Raw genomic sequence first — 17,994 nt, 5'->3', positions numbered from 1 at the left:
CTTGACTGCCAATCCATGTTCTTTCTGTCTTTTTAGAGTCGGCCGTTTCACGAAAATCATTGAACAGAGAACATTTTGCCGTAAATGTGGAGGGAAACTTACAATGCAAAACACGGCTTAAGGTTAGGACCATCTGTCTCCTTAGATCATCCTCCATCTACATCTCAAGGAGACCCATTTTCCAGATATAAGACCAGAATCTGGAAAAATCCAACAAAACCTGCAGAAACAAAATCCAGGCTGTACTGTCAAACAGAAGCAATTTATTGCTTCCATTACCAAATGTAAGTGTGTATATTCTTTATATGTTCATTGTAGGAGTGTATTTATACAGTCACCCCAGGACCTGGTGCTTTAGGAAATCTTTAGGACCAGTAGACGCTTTTTGTCGTGTCCTCGAAGGCACTGCAGTTTCCACTGTGTTTCATGGAACAGCATATTTCATTCATTTTGATTCTTCATTCCTCATCTTTAGGTTCCTGGTTCCATACAAATAACTTGAAGTAAAACACTGAGCGCAACATGTGCCCATTGTATCCATATCTATTAGGATGAGGATTGATATTCCAGGATTGAGAGATCTTGAAAATTTCTGTGACTCCACAGGTAAGTTTTACATCACAATCGTTTAGCAAAAAATATGACATTTTGATAGGAGTCACAGGTTGTTAGGGGTGGATTGAAGTTACTGCACCTTTCAGATCTTCCAGACAAGAGAAACATACACATACATTTCTTTATATTCTTAAATGAACACAATTCGTGAAAAATCTTCAAAAATCCTTTTTTTTTTATAAATGTGGGAGATCAGAAATGGATAAAATACCATACATATAAATAGTAGCTGGCAGGGGGCAACTGGAAATTGCTGGGTCGATGAATAAGAAGAGTCAGCCTGGGTGGTGGAGATACTTTAGGTCTTATAGTTGGTACAATCTCCAAAGCTCTGAGGCATTTATTCATTGAGCCTTTCCTACAATATGGCCTAGCAGGTTTGCACTTGTGTTATCTATGTGTGTTAAGTATATTTACTTTTTATAGTAATTGTATTTTTTTTCTCTGTAGAGCGCATTACAAAAGCATTAATGCACAAAATGATCCTGCTCATGGTCTGCATGTTATTCTGAAGGCTATCTACATGGTGAACAACGTGACTTCTCCAAGCAGTGATTACGACTAAAACTGCTGCTAATGGAGAGTTGTTATATACCAAAGTCCTCCCAAAGCCCAGAAGAGCAACTCATGATACCAACTGTTGACCTACTGCAGAAGAGGAGGAATAGAGTGCTGAGAAAATGTTATAAAATAAAAAAGAGAGTCAACAAAAAATAAGAAAAGCAAAAAAGGTTGACCCCCAGCTATACCCTATACCTCTTCTACCTGTACCCATATGAAATATATATATTCTCCATCACCCAACCCCAAATAAAAACAAAATCTAAAAAGATACTGTGTGTATGTAACACAGGTAATTGGATGCAGAGACACAGAGGCACAGAGCAAGGGTTAACGGGAAAACAATCACTGATTTAATTGTTACAGGGATAGACCTCCAAGCATGTAGCAACAGGAAATAAATCAGGTGGTTGCTGAGGGAAAGAAAGGGGAAGAACAACTAAAGGTGGAAGGTTATATATCAATTTCACTTAGCGTTACTTGGGTGCCTCTCTCTTCTCCTGGGTTGGGTGGCTGGCTGGCAGCTGAGGCCGGTGCTGAGTTCTTCCGGCTTCCCCACCTAACAGGTCGGTCTCCTTCTGGTGGCAGCGGGCAGTCACTTGTCTGACCCACTGAGCCCCTAGTATGTTATGCTGCTGCACAGCCAAGAGTAGTCCACGGCAATCCTCTACTTGGCGTGCGCTCCTCCACATGCTCCACGAAGTCTGAGGGTCCTCGCTGTACCCAACCTTTATCTCTGCAGAGCGTCCTATCTTTTCTCACGGCTCAGCGCCGGTCCTCACTGACACCTCTCTCTGGAAGGAAAGCCCGCTCTTTTCCCTCACTAACCTTCTTATCCTCCCCTGTCTCACCACGCCCCCTCTACACAGGTCAAGGTTCTGCTCAGTTCCCCATCTCCTTCCCCCTTGCAACAGTAGGCCTGGCCCCAGCAGTTCCAAACCTGGTGCCTTGTCAGCACCCACAGCCCGGTCTTCTTCTTTACATGTATTCCTGATCTTTCTCCTTCTCCTGTGTCCAGTGGCCATCCTCAGGAGCTTCAGATTGCTGAGGTGCAGAATCTGCCTGACACCATGTCTGGCATGGCGTGGCAAGTGAGGAAAGTTAAAGAAAATTTATAACACAATCTGACAACTAACCCATGAATAATTACATAGGGAACTTGTTTTTTTTTTAACTAGAGTAAAGATGTATTGTGGTAAGAAGATGTTACCATCTATACACAGTTTCTAGATCGATGGGAGCTCTATATAGAATTAACAGCACAGCTGTGCGCTTGCTTGACCACTGTTTATTACAAATGGAGCACAGAAGGCTCCCATTTTGACAAACGGTGAAAGACAGAGCGATCAGAGATAATGGGCCCAGCTGAGTAGGGGCCTTCCCGATGGTACGCAAGTGTGGCCTAAACATTCCTATACATCAACAGTAATGAAAACAAGTATGGAAATGTGTGGCTCACCGATGGAGTGCAAGACTACAGACATGGTCAATTTGTAATTTTCTACACTAAAAACGTCACTTGTGTTCATCCTGGTGACCATAAGTTGCACCTATAAGTAAAGCTATGTGTGTGCAACACATTAATACAGGTGAGCAGACATTTTATTTCTATATGCATATATATTTATGGGTTTACTTTCATGCATAGACTGAGTAAACAATACAATCTATTGAATAACTTAACTTACTAAAACTTTACTAATATTTTAACTTATATTTTGACTGCAGATTTTTTGGACCTGACAAAATCTGAATTTGACAAATCAGACATTTGATTCTCTGTGAATTGAATGTTCCCTATTCTGCTCTGTGGACTTTCTAGACCTCAGAGCATAATAAGTATAAGATGTAAAAATATAAAAAAACCCTCATACTTACCTCACCACTCCGGCCATCCCTCTGTTCCTTGCCAATATCCATTCCTTCACCTCTCTGCCCACATCACATTGCCAACCTGGTGTTCACTCTAGGCCAGAGGTTCTGGCTGCAAGCAGGCCCAAAAATTAACTGCCCATGTGCAATGATTTCAGAAGCCTACCTGAGGCCGGAAATATTATCGGCAATATGTTAAAATAAAAAAAGAGTTGTCATTTTTCATGATAGCTCCTGTTTGAGTGGGGTGGCAGGGCCTAATATAAGTATTAGGATCTTAGGCCTGTGGACCGTTATTTGCAGCTTCATCGGTCGTAGTTTCTGGACCACATTTGGCAGGTACTAAGTGGGACATACTAAACACAACCTGCCGTTCTGGAGTTCCTCTGACCCAGTTGTATCGCCATCAAACTGGGTCCTTGTCAAAGTCATTGTGATACTTCCTGCTTCTCAAATATCAATTTCAAAAGCTGACTGTACACTTACTTGTGCTCCTTCAAAATTGCCATAATAGACATTATGGCTGATGATGTGTGCAGATTGTAATGTTGCAATGTCCAAGATATCACAAAACAGCTATATACAGTGGGTACGGAAAGTATTCAGACCCAATTAAATTTTTCACTCTTTGTTCATTGCAGCCATTTGGTAAATTCAAAAAAGTACATTTTTTTTCTCGTTAATGTACACTCTGCACCCCATCTTGACTGAAAAAAAACAAAAATGTAGAAATGTTTGCATATTTATTAAAAAAGAAAAACTGAAATATCACATGGTCATAAGTATTCATACCTTTTGCTCAGACACTCATATTTAAGTCAAATGCTGTCCATTTCCTTGTGATCCTCCTTGAGATGGTTCTACTCCTTCATTGGAGTCCGGCTTCGTTTAATTAAACTAATAGGACTTGATTTGGAAAGGCACACACCTGTCTATATAAGACTTCAAAGCTCACAGTGCATGTCAGACCAAATGAGAGTCATGAAGTCAAAGGAACTGGCCAAGGAGATCAGAGACAGAATTGTGGCAAGGCACCAATCTGGCCAAGGTTACAAAAGAATTTCTGCAGTACTCAAGGTTTTTAAGAGCACAGTGGCCTCCATAATCCTTAAATGGAAGAAGTTTGGGATCACAAGAAGTCTTCCTAGACCTGGCCGTCCAGCCAAACTGAGCAATCGTGAGAGAAGAGCCTTGGTGAGAGAGGTAATGGAGAACCCCAAGATCACTGTGGCTGAGCTCCAGAGATGCAGTAGGGAGATAGGAGAAAGTTCCACAAAGTCAACTATCACTGCAGCCCTCCACCAGTCAGGCATTTGTGGCAGAGTGGTCCAACGAAGCCTCTCCTCGGTGCAAGACATAAGAAAACCCGCAAAGAGTTTGCTAACAAACACATGAAGGATTCCCAGACTATTAGAAATAAGATTGTCTGGTCTAATGAGACGAAGATAGACCTTTTTGGTGATAATAACTCTAAGCGGTATGTGTGGAGAAAAACAGGCACTGCTCATCACCTGCCCAATACAATCCCAACAGTGAAACAAGATGGTGGCAGCATCATGCTATGGGGGTGTTTTTCCTCTGCAGGGACAGGATGACTGGTTGCCATTGAAGGAAACATGAATGCGTCCAAGTACAAAGATTGTTGTGAATTCTGTTCTTGGGCTTCCTCCGGTGGTTATCAGTGGTAGCACTGCTGTCTGTCATTCACAGCAGTTATCAGGTGTGTTCACTCTGGACTGGGCTATTTAGTCTGGCTTCACCCTTTAATGAGTGCCAGTTGTCCATTGTATCTGGAGGATTCACATCTCTTCATGGTCTCTCTTGCTTCCTGGTCTTTTCACCAAGATAAGTCCTGCTTGTTTTGCAGCCCACATTTTGTGGGTCTTATTGTTCAGTGCATTTCATGTTTTTTTCTTGTCCAGCTTAATCTGTGTAAGAATTTATGCAGTCCAGCTGGAATCTCTGGAAAGGCAGATATACCCCTTCATGTCTTTAGTTAGATGTGAAGTTTTTGTACTTTCTGTGGTGGATATTTCATAGCATTTTATTACTGACCGCATAGTACTCTGTCCTATCTTTTCTATCTAGCTAGATTGGCCTCCTTTGCTAAATCCTGTTTTCAGCCTGTGTATGTTTTTTCCTCTCCTCTCACAGTCAATATTTGTGGGGGGCTGCCTATCCTTTGGGAATTTTCTCTGAGGCGAGATAGCTTTCCCTTTTCTATCTATAGGGTTAATTAGTTCTCCGGCTGTGTCGAGGTGTCTAGGATCAGTAGGTACATCCCACGGCTACTTCTAGTTGCGGTGTTAAGTTCAGGGTCCGCGGTTAGTATAGATACCACCTTCTCCAGAGTACGTCTCATGCTGCTCCTAGGCCACCAGTTCATAAAAGTACAACTGGCCAACAATGAGTTAACCGCATCTCAAAAGAAGGGAAAGAAAGTGCTGAGCCATTTTTTTTTCTGTACTCTGTTGTGTTTTTTTCCCTCTTACCTCTGGGTGGCTCAGGAGTTAGGCGCTGATATGGATGTTCAGGGACTTGCTTCTCGTGTGGATCAACTTGATGCTAGAGTACAGGGTATTTCTGATTATATCGTGCAGACTCCTGTTTTAGAGCCTAGAATTCCTACCCCTGATCTGTTTTTTGGGGACAGGTCTAAATTTCTGAGCTTTAAAAATAACTGTAAACTGTTTTTTGCTCTGAAGCCCCGTTCCTCTGGTGATCCCATCCAGCAGGTTAAAATTGTCATATCTCTGTTGCGTGGTGACCCCCAGGATTGAGCATTTGCCCTGGAACCTGGGAATCCGGCGTTGCTTAATGTAGACACCTTTTTTTCAGGCGCTTGGGTTATTATATGATGAACCTAACTCTGTAGAGCATGCTGAGAAAACACTGTTGGCCCTGTGTCAGGGTCAAGAAGCGGCAGAATCGTATTGCCAGAAATTTAGAAAATGGTCTGTGCTGACTAAATGGAATGAGGATCCTTTGGCGGCAATTTTCAGAAAGGGTCTTTCTGAATCCGTTAAAGATGTTATGTTGGGCTTCCCCACGCCTGCTGGTCTGAGTGATTCTATGTCTCTGGCCATTGAAATTGATCGGCACTTGCGTGAGCGCAGAGTTGTGCACACTATGGCGTTGTCTTCCGAGCGGAGTCCTGAGCCTATGCAATGTGATAGGATTGTGTCTAGAGCCGAACGACAAGGATTCAGACGTCAGAATGGGTTGTGTTTTTACTGTGGCAATTCTGCTCATGTTATTTCTGATTGCACTAAGCGTGTCAAGAGAATCGCTAGTTCCGTTACCATCAGTAATGTACAACCAAAATTTCTGTTATCTGTGACCCTGATCTGCTCATTATCGTCATTTTCTGTCATGGCATTTGTGGATTCGGGCACCGCGTTAAATTTAATGGACTTAGAATTTGCCAGACGTTGTGGGTTTTCCTTGCAGCCTTTGCAGAGTCCTATCCCTTTGAGGGGCATTGATGCTACACCATTGGCTAAAAATAAACCTCAGTTTTGGACACAGCTAACCATGCGTATGGCGCCAGCCCATCAGGAAGATTGTCGTTTTCTGGTGTTGCAGAATCTGCATGATGCTATTGTGCTGGGGTTTCCATGGTTACAGGTGCATAATCCGGTGTTGGATTGGAAATCTATGTCTGTGACTAGTTGGGGTTGTCAGGGGGTTCATGATGACGTTTCTTTGATGTCAATTTCCTCCTCCCCCGCTTCTGAAGTTCCTGAGTTTTTGTCAGATTTCCAGGATGTTTTTGATGAGCCCAAGTCCAGTTCCCTTCCACCGCATAGGGATTGTGATTGTGCTATTGACTTGATTCCAGGCTGTAAGTTCCCTAAGGGCTGACTTTTCAATCTGTCTGTGCCTGAACATGCCGCCATGCGGAGTTATGTTAAGGAGTCTTTGGAGAAGGGGCATATTCGGCCATCTTCTTCTCCATTGGGAGCAGGTTTCTTTTTTGTTTCCAAGAAGGATGGTTCCTTGAGACCCTGTATTGATTATCGCCTCTTGAATAAGATCACGGTCAAATTCCAATACTCTTTGCCTTTGCTCTCTGATTTGTTTGCTAGGATTAAGGGGGCTAGTTGGTTTACTAAGATTGACCTTCGAGGGGCATATAATCTTGTTCGTATTAAGCAGGGCGACGAATGGAAAACTGCGTTTAATACGCCCGAGGGCCATTTTGAATATCTTGTGATGCCATTCGGACTCTCTAATGCTCCATCTGTGTTTCAGTCCTTCATGCATGATATATTTCGGAATTATCTTGATAAATTCATGATTGTATATTTGGACGATATTTTGATTTTTTCGGATGATTGGGAGTCTCATGTGAAACAAGTCAGGATGGTATTTCAGATCCTTCGTGATAATGCCTTGTTTGTGAAGGGGTCTAAATGCCTCTTTGGAGTACAGAAGGTTTCTTTTTTGGGCTTCATTTTTTCTCCTTCATCTATAGAAATGGATCCGGTTAAGGTTCAGGCCATTCATGATTGGATCCAGCCCACATCCGTGAAGAGCCTTCAGAAATTTTTGGCCTTTGCTAATTTTTATCGCCGTTTCATTGCCAACTTCTCCAGTGTGGTTAAACCCCTGACCGATTTGACGAAGAAAGGCGCTGATGTGAGGAATTGGTCCTCTGCGGCCGTTTCTGCCTTTCAGGAGCTTAAACGCCGATTTACTTCTGCCCCTGTGTTGCGTCAGCCGGATGTTTCTCTTCCTTTTCAGGTTGAGGTTGACGCTTCTGAGATTGGGGCAGGGGCCTTTTTGTCTCAGAGGAATTCTGATGGTTCCTTGATGAAACCGTGCGCCTTCTTCTCTCGAAAGTTTTCACCTGCGGAACGCAATTATGATGTCGGTAATCGTGAGTTGTTGGCTATGAAGTGGGCATTTGAGGAGTGGCGACATTGGCTTGAAGGGGCTAAGCACCGTATTGTGGTCTTGACCGATCATAAGAATCTGATTTACCTCCAGTCTGCCAAATGGTTGAATCCTAGACAGGCCTGATGGTCCCTGTTTTTCTCCCGTTTTGATTTTGTTGTCTCGTATCTTCCGGGTTCTAAGAATGTTAAGGCTGATGCCCTCTCTAGGAGTTTTTTGCCTGATTCCCCTGGGGTCCTTGAGCTGGTTGGCATTCTGAAGGAGGGGGTTATTCTTTCTGCCATCTCCCCTGATTTACGATGGGTTCTTCAGGAATTTCAGGCTGATAAACCTGACCGCTGTCCAGTGGAGAAACTGTTTGTTCCTGATAGATGGACTAGCAAAGTGATTTCTGAGGTTCACTGTTCTGTGTTGGCTGGCCATCCTGGGATTTTTGGTACCAGAGATTTGGTTAGTAGGTCATTTTGGTGGCCTTCTTTGTCACGGGATGTGCGTTCCTTTGTGCAGTCCTGTGGGACTTGTGCGCGGGCCAAACCTTGCTGCTCACGCGCCAGTGGGTTGCTTTTGCCTTTGCCGGTCCCTGAGAGGCCTTGGACGCATATTTCTCTGGATTTTATTTCGGATCTTCCGGTTTCCCAGAGGATGTCGGTTATCTGGGTGGTTTGTGACCGGTTTTCTAAGATGGTTCATTTGGTACCTTTGCCTAAATTGCCTTCCTCTTCTGAGTTGGTTCTGTTGTTTTTTCAGCATGTGGTTCGTTTGCATGGCATTCCGGAGAATATTGTGTCCGACAGAGGTTCCCAGTTTGTTTCCAGGTTTTGGCGGGCCTTTTGTGCTAAGCTGGGCATTGATTTGTCTTTTTCTTCCGCATTTCATCCTCAGACAAATGGCCAAACTGAGCGAACTAACCAGACTTTGGAAACTTATTTGAGATGCTTTGTGTCTGCGGATCAGGATGATTGGGTGGCTTTCTTGCCATTGGCCGAGTTTGCCCTTAATAATCGGGCTAGTTCTGCTACCTTGGTTTCACCTTTGTTTTGCAATTCTGTGTTTCATCCTCGTTTTTCTTCGGGGCAGGTTGAGCCTTCTGAATGTCCTGGGTGTTATGATTTTCCCAATGGCAGGGAAATCAAAATAACAACGGACTAGCTCTCGGGTGATGGGAACTAAAGTGACCGTGACCTGAACCTGACACGACACTGGAAGTAGCCGGGGAGTGTTTCCTACGATGCCCTAGACACCACGCGCCAGCCGGAGATCTAACTACCCCTATCAGAGGAATATACAGGCCTGCCTTACCTCCAGAGATGAACCCCAAAAGGAGATAGCAGTCCCCCACAGATATTGACGGTGAGTCAAGAGGAAAAGACATACGTAGGATGAACAGCAGATTTAGCACAGTGAGGTCCGCTTACTAGATAGCAGAAGTACAGGAAAGAGTCACTTCACGGTCAACTTCAAAACACTACTCAAAAACACCATCCTGAAATTACTTTAAAACTCCAGTGACAACTCATGCCACTGGAGTGGCAATTTCAGTCCACGAGAGCTTCCAGCTACAGAGAGTCACATTGCAAATAGCTGGACAAAAATAGCATTAACTAGAAACAAAATTCAACTTAGCTGAACAGGATCTTGAGGCAGGAGAATGCAACAGAAAGCTACTGATACATTGTTGGCCGGCATCGGACCAGCAGCCAAGCAGCCTTAAATAGGAAACTCCCCTAATGGGTGTCAACAGGTGATCAAGGATAGAAGAAGGCAAATAAGTGGCAATACCATAAAACACCACCGGGGGAGCCCACAAACAGAATTCACAACAGTACCCCCCCCTTAAGGAGGGGGCACCGAACCCTCACCAGAACCACCAGGGCGATCTGGATGAGCACTATGGAATGCACGAACCAAATCAGGAGCATGAACATCAGATGCTGTCACCCAAGAATTATCCTCCTGACCATAGCCTTTCCACTTAACCAGATACTGAAGTTTCCGTCTGGAAACACGGGAGTCCAAGATCTTTTCCACCACATACTCCAACTCACCCTCAACCAGCACAGGAGCAGGAGGATCAGCAGACGGAACAACCGGCACCTCATACCTCCGCAATAATGACCGATGAAAAACATTATGAATAGTAAAAGATGCTGGGAGGTCCAAACGAAAGGACACAGGATTGAGAACCTCCAGAATCCTATAAGGGCCGATAAACCGAGGCTTAAACTTAGGAGACGAGACCTTCATAGGAACAAATCGAGAAGACAACCAAACCAGGTCCCCAACACAAAGACGAGGACCGACACGCCGATGACGATTAGTGAACTGTTGAGTCTTCTCCTGGGACAACTTCAGATTGTCCACAACCTGTCCCCAAATCTGATGCATTCTATCAACCACAGCATCTACTCCAGGACAATCCGAAGACTCCAATTGACCGGACGAAAAGCGAGGGTGAAACCCTGAATTACAAAAAAATGGAGAAACCAAAGTGGCAGAACTGGCCCGATTGTTAAGGGCAAACTCTGCCAATGGCAAAAAATCAAGCCAATCGTCCTGATCAGCGGACACAAAACACCTCAAGTAAGTCTCCAAGGTCTGATTAGTACGCTCAGTCTGGCCATTAGTCTGAGGATGGAATGCAGACGAAAAAGACAAGTCGATGCCCATCCTGGCACAGAACGCCCGCCAAAATCTAGACACAAACTGAGTACCCCTGTCAGACACTATATTCTCAGGAATACCATGCAAACGCACAACATTCTGAAAAAATAGAGGGACCAGCTCAGAGGAGGAGGGCAATTTGGGCAAAGGTACCAAGTGAACCATCTTGGAAAAATGGTCACACACCACCCAGATGACGGACATCCTACGAGAAACAGGAAGGTCAGAAATAAAGTCCATAGAGATGTGCGTCCAAGGCCTCTTAGGAATAGGCAAGGGCAACAACAACCCGCTGGCCCGGGAACAGCAGGGCTTAGCCCGAGCACAAACATCACAAGACTGCACAAAAACACGTACATCTCGAGACAAGGAAGGCCACCAGAAGGACCTAGACACCAGATCCCTGGTGCCAGAAATTCCAGGATGACCTGCCAACGCGGAAGAGTGAACCTCCGAAATAACTCTACTGGTCCAGTCATCAGGGACAAACAGTCTACCAGGCGGACAGCGATCAGGCCTATCCACCTGAAACTCCTGCAAAGAGCGCCGCAGGTCTGGGGAGACAGCTGACAATATCACCCCATCCTTCAGGATGCCAGTAGGTTCGGAATCACCAGGCGAATCAGGCTCAAAACTCCTAGAGAGGGCATCCGCCCTCACATTCTTAGACCCAGGCAGATATGAGACCACAAAGTTAAATCGAGAGAAAAACAACGACCAGCGCGCCTGTCTAGGATTCAGACGCCTGGCTGACTCAAGATAAATTAGATTTTTGTGGTCAGTCAAGACCACCACCTGGTGTCTAGCACCCTCAAGCCAATGACGCCACTCCTCAAATGCCCACTTCATGGCCAAGAGCTCCCGATTTCCAACATCATAATTCCGCTCAGCGGGCGAAAACTTTCGAGAGAAAAACGCACATGGTCTCATCACTGAGCAGTCAGGACCTTTCTGCGACAAAACTGCACCTGCTCCGATCTCGGAAGCATCTACTTCAACCTGGAACGGGAGCGAAACATCAGGCTGGCGCAACACAGGAGCGGAAGAAAAGCGGCGCTTAAGCTCCCGAAAGGCCTCCACAGCCGCAGAGGACCAATTAGCAACATCAGCACCCTTCTTGGTCAAATCAGTCAAAGGTTTAGCAATGGCAGAAAAACCCGCTATGAATCGGCGATAGAAATTAGCAAATCCCAAGAATTTCTGAAGACTCTTTAGAGAAGTAGGTTGTATCCAATCACAAATAGCCTGAACCTTAACAGGGTCCATCTCCATAGATGAAGGGGAAAAAATATATCCCAGAAAGGAAATTCTCTGAACCCCAAAAATACACTTTGAGCCCTTCACAAATAGAGAATTAGCTCGTAAAACCTGAAAAACTCTCCTGACCTGTTGAACATGAGATTCCCAGTCCTCCGAAAAAATCAAAATATCATCCAAATACACAATCATAAATTTATCCAGATATTCACGGAAAATATCGTGCATAAAGGACTGAAAAACGGAAGGGGCATTCGCGAGACCGAAAGGCATTACCAAATACTCAAAATGGCCTTCAGGCGTATTAAATGCGGTCTTCCACTCATCCCCCTGCTTAATCCGCACCAAATTATACGCACCACGTAGATCGATCTTAGTGAACCACTTTGCCCCCTTTATGCGAGCAAAAAGATCAGTCAGTAAAGGTAACGGGTACTGGTATTTAACTGTAATCTTTTTCAGAAGTCGATAGTCGATACAAGGTCTCAATGAACCATCCTTCTTACCCACAAAGAAAAACCCTGCCCCCAATGGAGACAAAGAGGGGCGAATATGACCCTTTTCCAAAGATTCTCTGATATACTCCCGCATAGCAGTATGTTCAGGTACAGACAAATTAAACAAGCGACCCTTAGGAAATTTACTACCGGGAATCAACTCAATAGCGCAGTCACACTCTCTGTGAGGGGGGAGAGAATCAGTTTTAGGCTCCTGAAAGACATCATAAAAATCTGACAGAAATGCTGGGATCTCAGAGGGAGTAGATGAAGAAATGGGAACCAAAGGTGCATCCCCATGAATCCCCCGACATCCCCAGCTCAGCACAGACATTGATCTCCAGTCCAAGACTGGATTATGAATCTGTAACCATGGTAATCCAAGTACTAATACGTCATGTAGATTATATAACACAAGGAAACGAATAATCTCCTGATGGTCTGGGGAAAGATGCATAGTCACTTGTGTCCAATATTGTGGTTTATTGCTAGCCAAAGGTGTAGAATCAATACCCTTTAAGGGAATAGAAACCTCCAGAGGCTCTAAATCAAACCCACAACGCTTGGCAAAGGACCAATCCATGAGACTCAGAGCGGCGCCAGGATCCACATAAGCATCCACAGTAACAGATGATAAAGTACAAATCAATGTCACGGACAAAAGAAATTTAGACTGCAAGGTACCCATAGAAAAAGATTTATCAACCTTTTTATCAACCTTCTTTATGCGTTTAGAGCATGCTGATATAACATGAGCTGGATCTCCACAATAGAAGCACAACCCATTTTTGCGCCTGTAATTCTGTCGTTCGCCTCTAGACAATACACTATCGCATTGCATATGCTCTGGTGCCTTTTCAGAGGTCACCGCCAAATGATGCACAGGTTTTTGCTCAGAAGATACCGCCATATGGTGCACAGGTTTTTGCTCAGAAGATACCGCCATATGGTGCACAGGTTTTTGCTCAAAAGATACCGCCATATGGTGCACAGATTTTTGCTCAGAAGATACCGCCATATGGTGCACAGATTTGCGCTCCCGTAAACGCCGATCAATCTGGATAGCCAATTTCATGGCATCATTCAGACCTGTAGGCACAGGGAACCCCACCATGACATCCTTCACGGCATCAGAGAGACCTTCTCTGAAATTAGCTGCTAGAGCGCACTCATTCCATTTAGTAAGCACCGACCATTTACGAAATTTCTGGCAGTATATCTCAGCTTCATTTTGCCCTTGGGAAAGAGCTATCAAGGCTTTCTCAGCCAAAATCTCTAAATTAGGTTCTTCATAAAGCAACCCCAAAGCCAGAAAAAACGCATCTACATTTAATAACGCAGGATCCCCTGGCGACAATGCAAATGCCCAACTTTGTGGGTCACCCCGCAATAGAGAAATAACAATTTTAACCTGTTGCGCAGGATCACCAGCAGAGTGAGATTTCAGAGACAAAAACAATTTACAATTCTCTCTGAAATTCAAAAAACGGGATCTGTCTCCGGTAAAAAATTCAGGCATAGGGATCTTAGGTTCAGACATTGGAGCACGTATAACAAAATCTTGTAAGTTCTGAACCTTTGTAGCCAGGTTATTCAGACCTGCAACCAAACTCTGTGGATCCATGATTCAAACAGGTGTAACCAAAGCCATTCAGAGATTAAGAGGAGAGGAGAAAAAAAAAAAAAGGCTGAAGACTGCAGTTTAAGCAAGGAGTACAAAAATGCACTAAGGTGCACTTTCCAAACACAGAAGGAAAAAAAAAACCTTTTATATCCTTTCCTGCTTTAGTGCATAGTTTTAACACATGTGGGCCGGCCAAACTGTTATGATTTTCCCAATGGCAGGGAAATCAAAATAACAACGGACTAGCTCTCGGGTGATGGGAACTAAAGTGACCGTGACCTGAACCTGACACGACACTGGAAGTAGCCGGGGAGTGTTTCCTACGATGCCCTAGACACCACGCGCCAGCCGGAGATCTAACTACCCCTATCAGAGGAATATACAGGCCTGCCTTACCTCCAGAGATGAACCCCAAAAGGAGATAGCAGTCCCCCACAGATATTGACGGTGAGTCAAGAGGAAAAGACATACGTAGGATGAACAGCAGATTTAGCACAGTGAGGTCCGCTTACTAGATAGCAGAAGTACAGGAAAGAGTCACTTCACGGTCAACTTCAAAACACTACTCAAAAACACCATCCTGAAATTACTTTAAAACTCCAGTGACAACTCATGCCACTGGAGTGGCAATTTCAGTCCACGAGAGCTTCCAGCTACAGAGAGTCACATTGCAAATAGCTGGACAAAAATAGCATTAACTAGAAACAAAATTCAACTTAGCTGAACAGGATCTTGAGGCAGGAGAATGCAACAGAAAGCTACTGATACATTGTTGGCCGGCATCGGACCAGCAGCCAAGCAGCCTTAAATAGGAAACTCCCCTAATGGGTGTCAACAGGTGATCAAGGATAGAAGAAGGCAAATAAGTGGCAATACCATAAAACACCACCGGGGGAGCCCACAAACAGAATTCACAACACCTGGGGTGGACTCTGTGGTTGACAGGTTGCAGCAAATTTGGGCTCATGTTGTGGACAATTTGGTGTTGTCTCAGGAGGAGGCTCAGCGTTTTGCTAACCGTCGGCGGCATATGGGTTCCCGGCTTCGGGTTGGGGATTTGGTCTGGTTGTCTTCCCGTCATGTTCCTATGAAGGTTTCTTCCCCTAAGTTCAAGCCTCGGTTTATTGGTCCTTACAGGATTTCTGAGATTATCAATCCAGTGTCTTTTCGTTTGGCCCTTCCAGCCTCTTTTTCCATCCACAATGTTTTTCATAGATCTTTGTTGCGGAAATATGTGGTACCCGTCGCTCCCTCTGTTGATCCTCCTGCCCCGGTGTTGATTGATGGGGAGTTGGAGTATGTTGTTGAGAAGATCTTGGATTCTCGTTTTTCAAGGCCGAGGCTTCAGTATCTTGTCAAGTGGAAGGGTTATGGCCAGGAGGATAATTCGTGGGTTGTTGCCTCTGATGTTCATGCTGACGATTTGGTTCGTGCCTTCCATTTGGCTCGTCCTGATCGGCCTGGGGGCTCTGGTGAGGGTTCGGTGACCCCTCCTCAAGGGGGGGGTACTGTTGTGAATTCTGTTCTTGGGCTCCCTCCGGTGGTTATCAGTGGTAGCGCTGCTGCCTGTCCTTCACAGCAGATATCAGGTGTGTTCACTCTGGACTGGGTTATTTAGTCTGGCTTCACCCTTTAATGAGTGCCAGTTGTCAATTGTATCTGGAGGATTCACATCTCTTCATGGTCTCTCTTGCTTCCTGGTCTTTTCACCAAGATAAGTCCTGCTTGTTTTGCAGCCCACATTTTGTGGGCCTTATTGTTCAGTGCATTTCATGTTTTTTCTTGTCCAGCTTAATCTGTGTAAGAATTTATGCAGTCCAGCTGGAATCTCTGGAGAGGCAGATATACCCCTTCATGTCTTTAGTTAGATGTGAAGTTTTTGTACTTTCTGTGGTGGATATTTCATAGCATTTTATTACTGACCGCATAGTACTCTGTCCTATCTTTTCTATCTAGCTAGATTGGCCTCCTTTGCTAAATCCTGTTTTCAGCCTGTGTATGTTTTTTCCTCTCCTCTCACAGTCAATATTTGTGGGGGGCTGCCTATCCTTTGGGAATTTTCTCTGAGGCGAGATAGCTTTCCCTTTTCTATCTATAGGGTTAATTAGTTCTCCGGCTGTGTCGAGGTGTCTAGGATCAGTAGGTACATCCCACGGCTACTTCTAGTTGCGGTGTTAAGTTCAGGGTCCGCGGTCAGTATAGATACCACCTTCTCCAGAGTACGTCTCATGCTGCTCCTAGGCCACCAGTTCATAACAAAAGATATCCTGGATGAAAACCTCTTGCAGAGTTTTCTGGACCTCAGACTTGGCCAAAGATTCACCTTCCAACAAGACAATGACCCTAAGCACACAGCTAAAATAACAAAGGAGTGGCTTCAGAACAACTCTGTGACCATTCTTGACTGGTGAGCCCTGACCAAAACCCAATTGATCATCTCTGGAAAGACCTGAAAATGGCTGTTCACCAAAACTGTTGTTTTTCTTATTTAAAGGGAACCTGTCACCACGTTTTTGGAAGATGGGATAAAAATAGCGTTAAATAGGGGCAGAGGTGGGCGTTACATTAGTGTGTGTGTTATGCGTTTATTACCCACCTAAGTTGCCGAAATAACTTTGCAAAGTCTCCGTTTTCGCCTGTCAATCAGGCTGGTCAGGTCACATGGGCGTGGTGTCTTCACCCAGATTTGGCGTAGTTTTCCGTTGGTGGCGTAGTGGTGTGCGCATGCCCAAAGTCCGGAATCCTCTTCCAGGGGATTTAAAATAGCGCGGTGTTCGTTATTGCATTGGTGATCGGTGGGCGCGGCCATCTTCCTTTGGCCGCGCGTGCGCAGAAGCGGCGCTCTGCTGGCCGCGGCTTCAGGAAAATGGCCGCGGGATGCCGCGCGTGCGCAGATGGATATCGCGGCGGCCATTTTCCTGAAGCCGCGGCCAGCAGAGCGCCGCTTCTGCGCACGCGCGGCCAAAGGAAGATGGCCGCGCCCACCGATCACCAATGCAATAACGAACACCGCGCTATTTTAAATCCCCTGGAAGAGGATTCCGGACTTTGGGCATGCGCACACCACTACGCCACCAACGGAAAACTACGCCAAATCTGGGGGAAGACAACGCCCATGCGACCTGACCAGCCTGATTGACAGGCGAAAACGGAGACTTTGCAAAGTTATTTCGGCAACTTAGGTGGGTAATAAACGCATAACACACACACTAATGTAACGCCCACCTCTGCCCCTATTTAACGCTATTTTTATCCCATCTTCCAAAAACGTGGTGACAGGTTCCCTTTAAGAAATTTGCAAAAATTTCTACATTTCTGTTTTTTTTCAGTCAAGATGGGGTGCAGATTGTAGGTTAACCCCTTAACCCCCAAGGGTGGTTTGCACGTTTATGACCGGGCCAATTTTTACAATTCTGACCACTGTCCCTTTATGAGGTTATAACTCTGGAACGCTTCAACGGATCCTGATGATTCTGACATTGCTTCCTCATGACATATTGTACTTCATGATAGTGGTAACATTTCTTTGATATTACCTGCGTTTATTTGTGAAAAAAATGGAAATTTGGAGAAAAATTTGAAAATTTCGCAATTTTGAATTTCTATGCCCTTAACCCCTTAACGACCGCCAATACGCCTTTTAACGGCGGCCACTAAGGGTACTTAAACCACAGCGCCGTTAATTAACGGCACTGTGGAAAAAGTGAATAGCGCCCCCCAGAGGATTTTCTCTGGGGTCTCGGTTGCCGAGGGTAGCCGAGACCCCAGAGAACATGATTTGGGGGGGTTTTACCGACCCCCGAGTTGCGATCGCCAGTAATTAACTGTTTACCGGCAGTCGCAACAAAAAAAAACGCGATTTGCCATTTAATTTCTCTGTCCTCCGATGTGATCGCACATCGGAGGACAGAGAAATGCGGTCCCCGATCGCCCCCGATAGCCCCTCAATACTCACCTATCTCCCCCGGTGCTCCTCGTGGCTCCCGATGGGCGCCGCCATCTTTTTCC

The 17,994-nt window shown here is 45.1% G+C and overlaps 1 long non-coding RNA gene across 1 annotated transcript; it reads left to right on the top strand.

Moving 5' to 3' along the window:
- The first annotated feature begins 74 nt into the window (after window positions 1–74).
- Window positions 75–1,476, top strand: LOC143773434 (uncharacterized). The gene is made up of 3 exons (XR_013215185.1): window positions 75–284; window positions 476–606; window positions 1,066–1,476. It is a non-coding gene; the product is annotated as an uncharacterized LOC143773434 (long non-coding RNA).
- Window positions 1,477–17,994: the final 16,518 nt, after the last annotated feature.

Source organism: Ranitomeya variabilis, chromosome 5 (assembly GCF_051348905.1).
Source record: "Ranitomeya variabilis isolate aRanVar5 chromosome 5, aRanVar5.hap1, whole genome shotgun sequence".
Taxonomy (NCBI): Eukaryota; Metazoa; Chordata; class Amphibia; order Anura; family Dendrobatidae; genus Ranitomeya; species Ranitomeya variabilis.
The sequence above is the reverse complement of the archived record's forward strand: the minus strand, read 5'-3'. Positions and strand labels throughout refer to the sequence as shown.